Source organism: Hemiscyllium ocellatum, chromosome Y (assembly GCF_020745735.1).
Source record: "Hemiscyllium ocellatum isolate sHemOce1 chromosome Y, sHemOce1.pat.X.cur, whole genome shotgun sequence".
NCBI classification, from domain to species: Eukaryota; Metazoa; Chordata; class Chondrichthyes; order Orectolobiformes; family Hemiscylliidae; genus Hemiscyllium; species Hemiscyllium ocellatum.
Genome location: NC_083454.1, coordinates 3,328,042 through 3,344,515, shown reverse-complemented (window position 1 = coordinate 3,344,515; position 16,474 = coordinate 3,328,042). Strand labels below are relative to the sequence as shown.

At 38.2% G+C, this 16,474-nt stretch overlaps 1 non-coding gene across 1 annotated transcript; it reads right to left on the bottom strand.

Annotated features, from left to right (window-relative positions):
* Positions 1–238: 238 nt before the first annotated feature.
* trnah-gug (transfer RNA histidin (anticodon GUG)) lies at positions 239–310 on the bottom strand. The gene has a single exon. It is a non-coding gene; the product is annotated as a tRNA-His (tRNA).
* Between the last annotated feature and the right edge of the window lie 16,164 nt (positions 311–16,474).

The following is a 16,474-nucleotide window of genomic DNA, read 5'->3' as shown; positions in this document are numbered from 1 at the left end:
TCCAACACCGGCATCTCTAAATTAATGTAATGGGGGTGTGGGATGAAACGTTCAGTTAGTGACCTAGGAGGGAGTGAAATCTCTGAGAACGGGTGGATTGGAATTCTGATATATGAAACACAGAGATGTGAGCGAGCAGAATTTGAAGGGAAAAGATCATCACTTTGGAAAAAATTACCTTATCCAAACAACTGATTCCTTTGTGTTTCCCAAGAGCTGCAGCAAATAGAGCAATTACTGTCGTGACTCGGATTCGAACCTAGGTTGCTGCGGCCACAACGCAGAGTACTAACCACTATACCATCACGGCATTCCACAGATGAGTGCGCTGACAGTGTGCAATAAGTACAGTCTCATAAGAAATGTTAGGTAGCGCACTAAATGCACAATATCAGTGCGAAGCGAACAGTGGCAGATATGCGGGAACGCAGAATGGGCTGACCGTTTGATGTCGGTTCCCCCAGAAGCTGTGGTGATTCCATCATTAATATGCTGAAGGCTGAGATAAGTAGATTTCTCCAAAACATCAAAAACTCCGGGAACAGTGCAGGTGTTGTTGAAATGTATGCTTCAATAGTAATGCAGTTTAACATTGGCTACTTCACCAGTTTCCCCACACAAGGCAGTAACCACTGCGGCCACATAGTCCCACTTCCCAGCCCCAGAATCAGAGGAACTGAGTGGCGCAGTCGCGAAGATGTGCAAAAAAGCTTTATCAGCCAGTGGGTGGTTGGAATTTGGAATATACTGTCTGCATTGTTCAGAGCGACAGAAACCCTTACAACCTGAATAAATATTCAGATGTGAGCTTGTGATGCCAAGACATACAAGACTGTAGAGTAAGAATTGTGAAATGTGATTCAGTTCATTAGGCAGTTGTATTTGAGAAGTGTGGCCATAATTGGTTGAAAGGCCTCCTTTGACACTCTTGTCTTCGGTAGTATAGTAGTTAGTATCCCCGCCTGTCACAGGACTCAATTCTCCCCTGGGGACAGTGTAAATATTTTAAAACTGTCGCTCCATTCCCAAGTGCAGGTATTGATACTTGTCCTTCTATTCTATTTGGGGCATTTCACAGGAAGGACAGTGCTGCCTGAATAAAGGTGGGGAAGGACTGCAGCTCTCAGGAAGGCTGTGTCAGTGAACAGCCAAACACGTGCCTTCTGCAAACTTTACCTTGTGACTGTGTTGGAATGAAAAGTATTTGAAAGACTTGTTCCGGATTGAAGTGTTTACTTGAAGCAGGAAGGTCAGGAAGAAACAACGTAAACACATTCAAATATGAGTGCAGAAACATTTCCTGCAGCACGAATGAAATTGTACAGGACAGAGTACCGTTTCGATACATTGAATTTGGTTTCATTTATTCTGATGAGGCTGTTACCACGGTATAAAACCATTGCAAAATGATACAGCATTTACTCAGTATGATGGAACGTTTTCTCTGTAATTCGCACTGGTTTTCAGAGGGAGGGTTGGGTTGATTGGCAAAGTTAAGTTGCCCTCTCGTGTCCAGGGAGTGAATTAAGTAAGTTAAGTGAATTAGCCATGGGAAATGTGGGATAAGGTCAGAAATCACAGAGCGTCAGATTATACTCCAACAGGTTTATTTGAAATCATAAGGGGGGAGGGAATCCCCTTCTTCAGGTGAAATATATGGAAATAGGGAGGGGATGTGGGTCTAGGTGAGATGCTCTTCAGAGCATCGATACCGGCCCGATTGACTGAAATGCTCTTTCTGCAATGTATGATTCTGTGATTCCATGAATTGATAATGATGGGGTTTACTGGGGTGTAAAGCCATTAGAGAAGATGCTGATGGGGGTGTACTGAAGATGAAATTTTATTCATTTGTCTTCTTGGAAAACCGAGAACAGTTATCTTAGAACCAAGGAAGACTTAATGTTTTTTTTTGCAGGTTATGAAATGTTTGGTCAGAGTAAATAGGTGGAAAATTCCATCTTTCAAGTCAGTAAACATCTAGATATCTGGTGTTCAATACCTTTAACCAAACCTTTGAAGGAGAAAGAAATGATGTGAACAGAATCGCTGTCACTCCGAGAATCTGGTTTTCAAAATATTTTGAAAGGCACATTTGTTGACATGCAAGTAATAAATTTCACAATGGGAGACACAGCGTGTGGAGAGGTAAAGGTGCAGGGATGGGGTGTAGTCGGTCGGAAGTTGTGGGGAATCAATGTCTAAATTAGTTGACTTTAAATGTAAAGAAATTCCTTTAATGTGTGCAGCTGAATAAGATTCGGTTCCAAAAGTCTGTATTTTGAAAGATTTGGCATAATATTCCACCTAAAGCATTGTATATTGAACTGAGTGGATTTTTATTTATTGTGAAGGGAAGATATTACATAATGAATAGGAAGTGACCAGTTGCTTGGAGAACGACTTCCTGCTTTCATCACATGCGTTCACATACTACAGATCGGGAGCACAGGTTTATCCATTTGGATTGTTCATGAGTATTTTGACCTAACCCTTCACACAAAGATCTGATTCGTATTTCAAACATTCACTCGGATTTGGAACCACAGAAAATTTCTCCAATGAATCAAACATTTCATCCTTTCACAAATTTCTGCTGTCTGTGAATTATACAACGATCCAACATCCAGCGTGATCACTGACTTGCCAACTATAAAAGATGTAGCAACTTCCTTCAGCAATCGCACCTTCTGTACACAGCCGCCTGTGCTGTGCCCAGTCTCATTTGTTGCCCCCAGGCCACAGCACATTTCTTCTTCCTGAGTTTATGAGCCTTGTTCCTGCTCTGTCTTATCGGTTTAATGAACCTTTTCTGTCACTTCATCCCATCCCCTCACAATTCTGAACTTATGAATAAAATAAGGCGTTAGACGAAATGTTAAACCAAGTGGAAGTATGCTATTCAGCGAAAGGAGTCTGCAAAACCATTCAACGAACTCATGGTTGATCTGATTTGGAAATGCTGGTGTTGGACTCGGGTGTACAAAGTTAAAAATCTCACAACACCAGGTTATGAGATTTGTCTGACAGGTTTAATTGGAAACACAATAGTTTTCGGAGCGACGCTCCTTCATCAGGTTACTCATACGTAATAATCATTCAATCCAGTATTTGCTGTAAATGTGGAATTACTTCTTATTTTACCCACAGAAACATAGTTGAATGCAAACATTTATTGTACTTCTAATCACAATAAAATTTAAGTATTTTTCATGCAACAAAGTCATGTAAAATTCATGAGTTTTGATAAGTCAAATGAAAAAGAGTTAACATCTCTGTATTGTTTCATTAAACAATGACAATGCATTTTGAATTTTTCGAAGTTGAGCATTTTTGCAAAGAAGGGATGTTGTCTTCAGCTGAATAATCACATTGAATGACTAATTCATAGAATCTGCTGTTTATTCTCTTCGAGTTCCCAAGCAACCAAATTAACTAATTTTGCTGGTTCTAAATTCCGGGAAAGTACTTGATAATGTTTGAGTCTTAAAGATGCAAATAAAACAATGTGATTGTACTGATTTCTTTTGTTAGAAAGAGCTTAATTCAAACATTTCAGGCACATAAATCCTATTCTGCAGTGTTACAAAGATGAAAAGCAAGGCAATTTCTTCATCAGTGAAATAAACAAATGTCAATTCCCGTTATTCATTAGTTAGCTAATTCCAAATTTGTAATTAAACAATGCAATTCACCTGAATATTGTTGTGTCCTTTGATCATATTAATTTTCTAATTATTGTTCATTTGTGATTTGTTAGAGATTTTTATTTTTTGTTTTGCACGTCTCTTACTTATTTAATTTCTTGCATGGGGGCTGGGCATTGAGAACAGAGGATCAGTGGTTAGCACTTGTGTCTGACAGTGTTATGCAAATGTGTTTGATTCCATCCTTGGCCACATGTTTGTGTGGAGTTTGCATGTTCTGGTTTTCTCCCACAATCCAAAGATGTGCAGATTAAGTAAATTGGCCATGCTAAGCTGCACGTTCTGTTCAGAGATGTGTAGGTTGGGTGCATTAGTCAGGGGTAATTGTCCAGTAATCTGAGAGCAGAATGGTGCTGAGTGGATTATTCTTTGGAATGTCAGTGAAGACTTGTTCGGTCAAATGGCCTGTTTCTACACAGTAGGGATTCCGTATAATTAGAATTGTGTTTCGCTAAACGAAACTGATATTTTAAAAAAACGTTGCCTTTAAACCTTAATTTTAACAGTCAATTGTCAATCTTATAAAATATCCCAATGTTACTGAAATCAATGTTCAAACAAAACACTGCACATGAAGCCACACAAAGATCTTCATGACCATCTAATTACTGTTCAGTGTAATAATCTCAGTAAATATCTTATTGTTTCTGAGATTAATCACCACTATCATAGTAAGAACCTGGCTATCATTCCCTCCAATAAATGCCATCGTTGTCCGTCTGGTATTTCAGTTCAGTAGTTATAAACCACACTGATTGTTCAAAGCCTGATTATTCTTTATTATGAATGGCCAAGGGTTCTAACGGCAAGGGATGTTGTTCGATCTGATTTGTTGCATGCTCTCAAACAGGTTTTCTCTATAAATATTGAAAAAAAATGTGTTAACTTGGTCTTGTTCAACTGCTGATGCTAACCTTTTTAGTTCATGTTCATTAAACATATTTGGAGAAAGTGAAGAAAGCTGAAGCTGAAGATCAGAGCCAAGAGTGTGGCATTGGAAAAGGGCAGGCACATCCAAAGAGCAGGAGGATCGACCTGTCGGGCATTAGGCCGTCATCAGAAAATATTCCTGATGAAGGGCTTGTGCCCAAAACGTTGATTCTGCTTCTCCACGAACGCTGCCTGACCTGCTGCACTTTTCCAGCACCACGCTCTTGACATTAGAAAAATTTGACTGAATATTCAGAGATTATACTAGAAGTTGCCTCTGTCAATTTAATTTACTTTGCTTTCTATTCACTAAAGTTTTCATGTTAATTGTTTCTCCTTTTCTTCTTAAATCGGATACAAATCTCAAAGTACAGAACACATTAAAATGCCCAGGAACTAAAATTCTGCATTCTCGACAAGAAAACCAATGGAAGGGGAGATAGAATTCTTGAACAGCCTACGTTTAAATGAAAAAGCAATGCCTTCCAAAAAAAAACATTTGCCCATCTGTATCTCTCTTTCAATTGAATAGTCCTGCAAATAGTTTATAATTGTTAATTAATCTCTCTGAATGAGAACCTAATCAATGTCAATGTAACCAGCTGAAACATTAACAACAGATTGATAACTGGGTGTTAAAGATCTTATTTGAAGTCAACAAATGTTTGGAATTTACTCGAATTCCACCAGGAAACATTTTTGAATCTTAATACAAGAAATGAGATATGTGAGCGATGTGCAAACCTTATTTTTAAATGAACAAACTCCAATATTTTCAAAACATTTCAATCTATTGGTCAAAATGAATAGGTGAATGGAAAAATAAAAACATGTTTCTGACAATTCATAAACTGAACATTTACAAATTCACTTTGATCAAAGGACAGAGTAATATTTAGATGAATCACAACATTTAGTTACAAAGTAGGTAACCAGCTGACTGATATGGAATAGGTGGTAGTATTTGTTAGTTTACTGAAGTAGACATCAACTTTATTTCAAATTTAAAGCAGGAGAGAATAATGTTTAATGAGTTTCAATTTTTTGGACTTGCCCCTTTGCAACAAAAAAAGTCAATCTCATTATTTAGTCATCGTAATCTTTCATTCTGCAAAATTTTCAAATATTCTCCAGGAACTTATAAGCAACAGAATTAGATTCAGGTATCCCCACCATCCGAAAGTAGAGCATTATTATGAAACCTCACATAAACTGAAAAGGGGCAAATCGAAGAAGCATTAATTTAAATGGGAAACATCTCCCCTTTTTACCTAAAAATGAAAATCCTCCTCAGATTTCTTTCAGTTAGAGAAAACAGGGGCAGATGTAAGCCTTTTGTAAAAGCAAAGTGGCTAAATGAAGTTTCCAACACATATTTCTTGGTAATCTGGCACAATGAAGTATCAGATTTTGTGAATATTGATATAATAGATAAAAGCAGACCTAATGTTGAATTGAAAAGCAACTCAGTCTGTGCTTAGGTGCTCTCTCATCACCATTCAGATAGCTCTTGATATTTTTCTGATGAAGGTGTGATTTGAAACCTTCCCTCGGGTCTAGTAATAGAGACACTGCCACAGCTTCACAGTTCCTTTCATAATGTTCCCACTCAGCACGGGCAGGATTGTAATATTATGTTTAATGTAGTTACACAAATGAAAACTAATCAGCTGTTTATTGTAGTAATTCGAATGGGAATTAATTAGGTAGTTTCTGTGTGTAATGGACTGGAAATTAAACAATATTTTACAATAACAATACAATGGTGGTCTTAAATAAACAGGAATCTCATGACAATTCTTTGAAAGACAAATTGATAAAACTGCATGATCATTGTACTTTGATTTTAAAAATGCAATTTCCCTTCCTTTCAACAATGTACAACTTCCACAAATTCAAAATGAACAGTCATCGATAAAGAAAGGAACAAGCAGATGTTAATTCTATTTTCTGTACATAAACGTGCGATGAATTTTAAGTAAGTTATATATATGGAAAAAGGAAACGCTTATTGTGCTTGGAAATGCAATAAATGTTAGCATGAAGTGAAATATAATCAAATCAATTCAACTGTGTTTTCTCAGTTAAAATACAGCTCAATATTCAAAGTAATCGAGTGATTGTACACTGCAATATCTTTATATTAATTCAGTGCTGAGACATAATTCCACATGTACACCCCTATAAGAGAAGCAAACTTGTGCCAGGAGTCAGAGGAGGTAGGGGAGGTCCTTAATGAGTAATTTGCTTCAGTATTCACGAGTGAGTGGGACCTCGTTCCCGTGAGGACAGCGTGAAACAGGCTGATATGTTCGAACAAGTTGATGTTAAGGCGGAGAATGTGCTGAAAATATTGGAAAATCACAGGGGTAGATGTCCCCTGTGCCAGAAAGGATATACGTTAGGTTGTTATGGGAAGGAGGGCAAGGGTTCACTGTGTTTTGGCAATGATCTTTGCATCCTCACTGTCCACTGGAGTCATACCAGATGATTGGAGGGTGGCAAACATTATTCCCTTATTCAAGAAAGGCAATTGAGATAATCCTGGGAATCATCGATGAGTCAGTCTTACATCAGTTGTGGGCAAATGATTGGAGAGGATTCTGAAAGACAGAATATATGATTATGATTATGATTATGATTTCCTGAGCTTGACCGCCCATAATCGCAAGTCCATATCAGTAAAAGCTGCTACCTGAGGATTGGCCTCCAACAGCCGTAACCAAATGGATCAACTGATCTGCAGGTCCCGATGGTGGGGTTGGGGCACGTTCATCCAGCAAAGGTGACCGCAGCAGCACAGACTGAATGGTATCAATGTGAGAGTCAGTGTTGTATTGTGCAGTGCCTTAATGAAACAGTAAATGACTCCACAACCACATGATGAAAGAGCAGCGCTCCGAAAACTAGTGCTCAGTTAAATATGTTAGACTCTAACCTTGTGTTGTGTGATTTTTAACTTTTTACACCATAGTCCAACACCGGCATCTCTAAATTAATGTAATGGGGTGTGGGATGAAACGTTCAGTTAGTGATCTAGGAGGGAGTGAACTCTCTGAGAACGGGTGGATTGGAATTCTGATATATGAAACACAGAGATGTGAGCGAGCAGAATTTGAAGGGAAAAGATCATCACTTTGGAAAAAATTACCTTATCCAAACAACTGATTCCTTTGTGTTTCCCAAGAGCTGCAGCAAATAGAGCAATTACTGTCGTGACTCGGATTCGAACCTAGGTTGCTGCGGCCACAACGCAGAGTACTAACCACTATACTTTCACGGTATTCCATAGATGAGTGCGCTGACAGTGTGCAATAAGTACAGTCTCATAAGAAATGTTAGGTAGCGCACTAAATGCACAATATCAGTGCGAAGCGAACAGTGGCAGATATGTGGGAACGCAGATGGCCTGACTGTTTAATGTCGGTTCCCCCAGAAGCTGTGGTGATTCCATCATTAATATGCTGAAGGCTGAGATAAGTAGATTTCTCCAAAACATCAAAAACTCCGGGAACAGTGCAGGTGTTGTTGAAATGTATGCTTCAATAGTAATGCAGTGTAGCACTGTCTACTTCACCAGTTTCCCCACACAAGGCAGTAACCACTGCGGCCACATAGTCCCACTTCCCAGCCCCAGAATCAGAGGAACTGAGTGGCGCAGTCGCGAAGATGTGCAAAAAAGCTTTATCAGCCAGTGGGTGGTTGGAATTTGGAATATACTGTCTGCATTGTTCAGAGCGACAGAAACCCTTACAACCTGAATAAATATTCAGATGTGAGCTTGTGATGCCAAGACATACAAGACTGTAGAGTAAGAATTGTGAAATGTGATTCAGTTCATTAGGCAGTTGTATTTGAGAAGTGTGGCCATAATTGGTTGAAGGGCCTCCTTTGACACTCTTGTCTTCGGTAGTATAGTAGTTAGTATCCCCGCCTGTCACAGGACTCAATTCTCCCCTGGGGACAGTGTAAATATTTTAAAACTGTCGCTCCTTCCCAAGTGCAGGTATTGATACTTGTCCTTCTATTCTATTTGGGGCATTTCACAGGAAGGACAGTGCTGCCTGAATAAAGGTGGGGAAGGACTGCAGCTCTCAGGAAGGCTGTGTCAGTGAACAGCCAAACACGTGCCTTCTGCAAACTTCACCTTGTGACTGTGTTGGAATGAAAAGTATTTGAAAGACTTATTCCGGATTGAAGTGTTTACTAGAAGCAGCAAGCTCAGGATGAAACAACGTAAACACATTCAAATATGAGTGCAGAAACATTTCCCGCAGCACGAATGAAATTGTACAGGACAGAGTACCGTTTCGATACATTGAATTTGGTTTCATTTATTCTGATGAGGCTGTTACCACGGTATAAAACCATTGCAAAATGATACAGCATTTACTCAGAATGACAGAACGTTTTCTCAGTAATTCGCACTGGTTTTCAGAGGGAGGGTTGGGTTGATTTGCAAAGTTAAGTTGCCCTCTCGTGTCCAGGGAGTGAATTAAGTAAGTTAAGTGAATTAGCCATGGGAAATGTGGGATAAGGTCAGAAATCACAGGGCGTCAGATTATACTCCAACAGGTTTATTTGAAATCATAAGGGGGGAGGGAATCCCCTTCTTCAGGTGAAATATATGGAAATAGGGAGGGGATGTGGGTCTAGGTGAGATGCTCTTCAGAGCATCGATACCGGCCCGATTGACTGAAATGCTCTTTCTGCATTGTAGGATTCTGTGATTCCATGAATTGATAATGATGGGGTTTACTGGGGTGTAAAGCCATTAGAGAAGATGCTGATGGGGGTGTACTGAAGATGAAATTTTATTCATTTGTCTTCTTGGAAAACCGAGAACAGTTATCTTTGAACCAAGGAAGACTTAATGTTTTTTTTGCAGGTTATGAAATGTTTGGTCAGAGTAAATAGGTGGAAAATTCCATCTTTCAAGTCAGTAAACATCTAGATATCTGGTGTTCAATACCTTTAACCAAACCTTTGAAGGAGAAAGAAATGATGTGAACAGAATCGCTGTCACTCCGAGAATCTGGTTTTCAAAATATTTTGAAAGGCACATTTGTTGACATGCAAGGAATAAATTTCACAAGGGGAGACACAGCGTGTGGAGAGGTAAAGGTGCAGGGATGGGGTGTAGTCAGTCGGAAGTTGTGGGGAATCAATGTCTAAATTAGTTGACTTTAAATGTAAAGAAATTCCTTTAATGTGTGCAGCTGAATAAGATTCGGTTCCAAAAGTCTGTATTTTGAAAGATTTGTCATAATATTCCACCTAAAGCATTGTATATTGAACTGAGTGGATTTTTATTTATTGTGAATGGAAGATATTACATAATGAATAGGAAGTGACCAGTTGCTTGGAGAACGACTTCCTGCTTTCATCACATGCGTTCACATACTACAGATCGGGAGCACAGGTTTATCCAGTTGGATTGTTCATGAGTATTTTAACCTAACCCTTCACACAAAGATCTGATTCATATTTCAAACATTCACTCGGATTTGGAACCACAGAAAATTTCTCCAATGAATCAAACATTTCATCCTTTCACAAATTTCTGCTGTCTGTGAATTATACAACGATCCAACATCCAGCGTGATCACTGACTTGACAACTATAAAAGATGTAGCAACTTCCTTCAGCAATCGCAGCTTCTGTACACAGCCGCCTGTGCTGTGCCCAGTCTCATTTGTTGCCCCCAGGCCACAGCACATTTCTTCTTCCTGAGTTTATGAGCCTTGTTCCTGCTCTGTCTGATCGGTTTAATGAACCTTTTCTGTCACTTCATCCCATCCCCTCACAATTCTGAACTTATGAATAAAATAAGGCGTTAGACGAAATGTTAAACCAAGTGGAAGTATGCTATTCAGCGAAAGGAGTCTGCAAAACCATTCAACGAACTCATGGTTGATCTGATTTGGAAATGCTGGTGTTGGACTCGGGTGTACAAAGTTAAAAATCTCACAACACCAGGTTATGAGATTTGTCTGACAGGTTTAATTGGAAACACACTAGTTTTCGGAGCGACGCTCCTTCATCAGGTTACTCATATATAATAATCATTCAATCCAGTATTTGCTGTAAATGTGGAATTACTTCTTATTTTACCCACAGAAACATAGTTGAATGCAAACATTTATTGTACTTCTAATCACAATAAGATTTAAGTATTTTTCATGCAACAAAGTCATGTAAAATTCATGAGTTTTGATAAGTCAAATGTAAAAGAGTTAACATCTCTGTATTGTTTCATTAAACAGTGACAATGCATTTTGAATTTTTCGAAGTTGAGCATTTTTGAAGGGATGTTGTCTTCAGCTGAATAATCACATTGAATGACTAATTCATAGAATCTGCTGTTTATTCTCTTCGACTTCCCAAGCAACCAAATTAACTAATTTTGCTGGTTCTAAATTCCGGGAAAGTACTTGATAATGTTTGAGTCTTAAAGATGCAAATAAAACAATGTGATTGTACTGATTTCTTTTGTTAGAAAGAGCTTAATTCAAACATTTCAGGCACATAAATCCTATTCTGCAGTGTTACAAAGATGAAAAGCAAGGCAATTTCTTCATCAGTGAAATAAACAAATGTCAATTCCCGTTATTCATTAGTTAGCTAATTCCAAATTTGTAATTAAACAATGCAATTCACCTGAATATTGTTGTGTCCTTTGATCATATTAATTTTCTAATTATTGTTCATTTGTGATTTGTTAGAGATTTTTATTTTTTGTTTTGCACGTCTCTTACTTATTTAATTTCTTGAATGGGGGCTGGGCATTGAGAACAGAGGATCAGTGGTTAGCACTTGTGTCTGACAGTTTTATGCAAATGTGTTTGATTCCATCCTTGGCCACATGTTAGTGTGGAGTTTGCATGTTCTGGTTTTCTCCCACAATCCAAAGATGTGCAGATTAAGTAAATTGGCCATGCTAAGCTGCACGTTCTGTTCAGAGATGTGTAGGTTGGGTGCATTAGTCAGGGGTAATTGTCCAGTAATCTGAGAGCAGAATGGTGCCGAGTGGATTATTCTTTGGAATGTCAGTGAAGACTTGTTCGGTCAAATGGCCTGTTTCTACACAGTAGGGATTCCGTATAATTAGAATTGTGTTTCGCTAAACGAAACTGATATTTTAAAAAAACGTTGCCTTTAAACCTTAATTTTAACAGTCAATTGTCAATCTTATAAAATATCCCAATGTTACTGAAATCAATGTTCAATCAAAACACTGCACATGAAGCCACACAAAGATCTTCATGACCATCTAATTACTGTTCAGTGTAATAATCTCAGTAAATATCTTATTGTTTCTGAGATTAATCACCACTATCATAGTAAGGATCTGGCTATCATTCCCTCCAATAAATGCCATCGTTGTCCGTCTGGTATTTCAGTTCAGTAGTTATAAACCACACTGATTGTTCAAAGCCTGATTATTCTTTATTATGAATGGCCAAGGGTTCTAACGGCAAGGGATGTTGTTCGATCTGATTTGTTGCATGCTCTCAAACAGGTTTTCTCTATAAATATTGAAAAAAAATGTGTTAACTTGGTCTTGTTCAACTGCTGATGCTAACCTTTTTAGTTCATGTTCATTAAACATATTTGGTGAAAGTGAGGAAAGCTGAAGCTGAAGATCAGAGCCAAGAGTGTGGCATTGGAAAAGGGCAGGCACATCCAAAGAGCAGGAGGATCGACCTGTCGGGCATTAGGCTGTCATCAGGAAATATTCCTGATGAAGGGCTTGTGCCCAAAACGTTGATTCTGCTTCTCCACGAATGCTGCCTGACCTGCTGCGCTTTTCCAGCACCACGCTCTTGACATTAGAAAAATTTGACTGAATATTCAGAGATTATACTAAAAGTTGCCTCTGTCAATTTAATTTACTTTGCTTTCTATTCACTAAAGTTTTCATGTTAATTGTTTCTCCTTTTCTTCTTAAATTGGATACAAATCTCAAAGTACAGAACACATTAAAATGCCCAGGAACTAAAATTCTCGACAAGAAAACCAATGGAAGGGGAGATAGAATTCTTGAACAGCCTACATTTAAATGAAAAAGCAATGCCTTCCAAAAAAAAACATTTGCCCATCTGTATCTCTCTTTCAATTGAATAGTCCTGCAAATAGTTTATAATTGTTAATTGATCTCTCTGAATGAGAACCTAATCAATGTCAATGTAACCAGCTGAAACATTAACAACAGATTGATAACTGGGTGTTAAAGATCTTATTTGAAGTCAACAAATGTTTGGAATTTACTCGAATTCCACCAGGAAACATTTTTGAATCTTAATACAAGAAATGAGATATGTGAGCGATGTGCAAACCTTATTTTTAAATGAACAAACTCCAATATTTTCAAAACATTTCAATCTATTGGTCAAAATGAATAGGTGAATGGAAAAATAAAAACATGTTTCTGACAATTTATAAACTGAACATTTACAAATTCACTTTGATCAAAGGACAGAGTAATATTTAGATGAATCACAACATTTAGTTACAAAGTAGGTAACCAGCTGACTGATATGGAATAGGTGGTAGTATTTGTTAGTTTACTGAAGTAGACATCAACTTTATTTCAAATTTATAGCAGGAGAGAATAATGTTTAATGAGTTTCAATTTTTTGGACTTGCCCCTTTGCAACAAAAAAAGTCAATCTCATTATTTAGTCATCGTAATCTTTCATTCTGCAAAATTATCAAATATTCTCCAGGAACTTATAAGCAACAGAATTAGATTCAGGTATCCCCACCATCCGAAAGTAGAGCATTATTATGAAACCTCACATAAACCGAAAAGGGGCAAATCGAAGAAGCATTAATTTAAATGGGAAACATCTCCCCTTTTTACCTAAAAATGAAAATCCTCCTCAGATTTCTTTCAGTTAGAGAAAACAGGGGCAGATGTAAGCCTTTTGTAAAAGCAAAGTGGCTAAATGAAGTTTCCAACACATATTTCTTGGTAATCTGGCACAATGAAGTATCAGATTTTGTGAATATTGATATAATAGATAAAAGCAGACCTAATGTTGAATTGAAAAGCAACTCAGTCTGTGCTTAGGTGCTCTCTCATCACCATTCCGGAAGCTCTTGATATTTTTCTGATGAAGGTGTGATTTGAAACCTTCCCTCGGGTCTAGTAATAGAGACACTGCCACAGCTTCACAGTTCCTTTCATAATGTTCCCACTCAGCACGGGCAGGATTGTAATATTATGTTTAATGTAGTTACACAAATGAAAACTAATCAGCTGTTTATTGTAGTAATTCGAATGGGAATTAATTAGGTAGTTTCTGTGTGTAATGGACTGGAAATTAAACAATATTTTACAATAACAATACAATGCTGGTCTTAAATAAACAGGAATCTCATGACAATTCTTTGAAAGACAAATTGATAAAACTGCATGATCATTGTACTTTGATTTTAAAAATGCAATCTCCCTTCCTTTCAACAATGTACAACTTCCACAAATTCAAAATGAACAGTCATCGATAAAGAAAGGAACAAGCAGATGTTAATTCTATTTTCTGTACATAAATGTGCGATGAATTTTAAGTAAGTTATATATATGGAAAAAGGAAACGCTTATTGTGCTTCGAAATGCAATAAATGTTAGCATGAAGTGAAATATAATCAAATCAATTCAACTGTGTTTTCTCAGTTAAAATACAGCTCAATATTCAAAGTAATCGAGTGATTGTACACTGCAATATCTTTATATTAATTCAGTGCTGAGACATAATTCCACATGTATACCCCTATAAGAGAAGCAAACTTGTGCCAGGAGTCAGAGGAGGTAGGGGAGGTCCTTAATGAGTACTTTGCTTCAGTATTCACGAGTGAGTGGGACCTCGTTCCCATGAGGACAGCGTGAAACAGGCTGATATGGTCGAACACGTTGATGTTAAGGCGGAGAATGTGCTGAAAATATTGGAAAATCACAGGGATGGATGTCCCCTGGGCCAAAAAGGATATACGTTTGGTTGTTATGGGAAGGGAGGCAAGGGTTCACTGTGTTTTGGCAATGATCTTTGCATCCTCACTGTTCACTGGAGTCATACCAGATGATTGGAGGGTGGCAAACATTATTCCCTTATTCAAGAAAGGCAATTGAGATAATCCTGGGAATCATCGATGAGTCAGTCTTACATCAGTTGTGGGCAAATTATTGGAGAAGATCCTGAAAGACCGAATTTATGATTATTTGGCAAAGTATTGACTGATTAGAGATGGTCAGCATGGCTTTGTGAGAAGCAGGTTATGCCTCACAAAACGTATTGAATTATTTGAGGATGTGACAAAAACATTTGTGAGGACAGAGTAGTGGATGTGGTGTATATGGATTTTAGCAAGGTGTTTGATTGGGTTGCCCATGGTTGGCTCGTTTAGAAAGTAATGAGGCATGGGATAGAGGGAAACCTGCCTGGTAAGATAATACATTGGCTGGCCCATAGAAGACAGGGTGAGATAACATGGATAGTTTTCTGCCTGGAGCATGGTGACCAGTAGTATTCTGGAGGGATTAGTTCTGGGAACTCTGCTCTTTGTGATTTTTATAAATGACTTGGATGAGGAAGTAGAAGGGTGGGTTAGGAAGTTTGCCAATGACACGAGGGTTGGTGGAGTTGTCGATAGTGTGGAGGGCTTTTGTAGGTTGCTAGAGGACATTGGCAGAGCTGGGCTGAGAAGTGGCAGATGGAGTACAACTGGGAGTACACACAACCCGGGAAAGTGTGAAGTTATTCATTTTGGAATTTCAAATTTGAGTGCATATTTTCGGATTAAACGCAGAATTCATGATAATGTGGAGGAACAGCGGGATCGTGGGGTGCACGTCCATACATCCCTCATGGCTGACATCCAAGGTGATAGGGTTATTGAGACGGTGTATGGTGTGTTCGTTTTCATTCGGAGGGAAATTGAGTTTAAGAGCTACGAGATTATGCTGTGGCTCTATGGATCCCTGGTGAGACTACACTTGGAATCTTGTGTTCGGTTCTGATCACCTCATTAGATATTGGATGCGGAAGCTTTAGAAAAGGTGCAGATGAGATTTACCAAGATGCTGCCTGTACTAGAATGCATGTCTTATGAAAAAATTGTTGAGGGAGCTGGGGCTTTGGTCATTGCAGTGAAAGAGGATGAGAGTTTACTTGATAGATTTTTATAAGATGATGAGAGGCATAGATTGAATGGATAATGAAAGAGTTTTCCCCACAAAGTGGCATAATTTTTAGGTGAATGGGGGAAGTTGTGGGGAGATGTCAGAGATAGTTTCTTCATAGATAGTGGTGGGTGCGTGGAATGCACTGCCAGTGGTGGTAGTAGATTCAGATCCATCAGCGACCCTTGGATAGGCACATGGATGATGGTAAATGAAGGTCATGTTGGTTTGTTTGATCTTAGAGTAGGAGAAAAGGTTGGAACAACATCGTGGCCAAAGGGCCTGTACTGTGCTGTACTGTTCTATATTCTGTGGAATAAAATGAATAATTATTATATATTAGCAACATATAGATTTTCAAAATTCTATTAGCATACTTAAGAATAATGATAAATTTCATCTTGCTGTTTGACTGTGCTATCTGAAAAAATGAACAGGAATTGTTGCAAGGAAAGTAATTAGGTTTTTCTAAATTTATAAGGCTGGGATTACACAGATCATTGAAATGAGCAAAAGTCATATTTTTAACAGTGATGTCAGAGATAGTTTCTTTATAGATAGTGGTGGGTGCATGGATTGCACTGCCAGTGGTGGTAGTAGATTCAGATCCATCAGCGACTCTGAGCGACTCTTGGATAGGCACATGGATGACAGT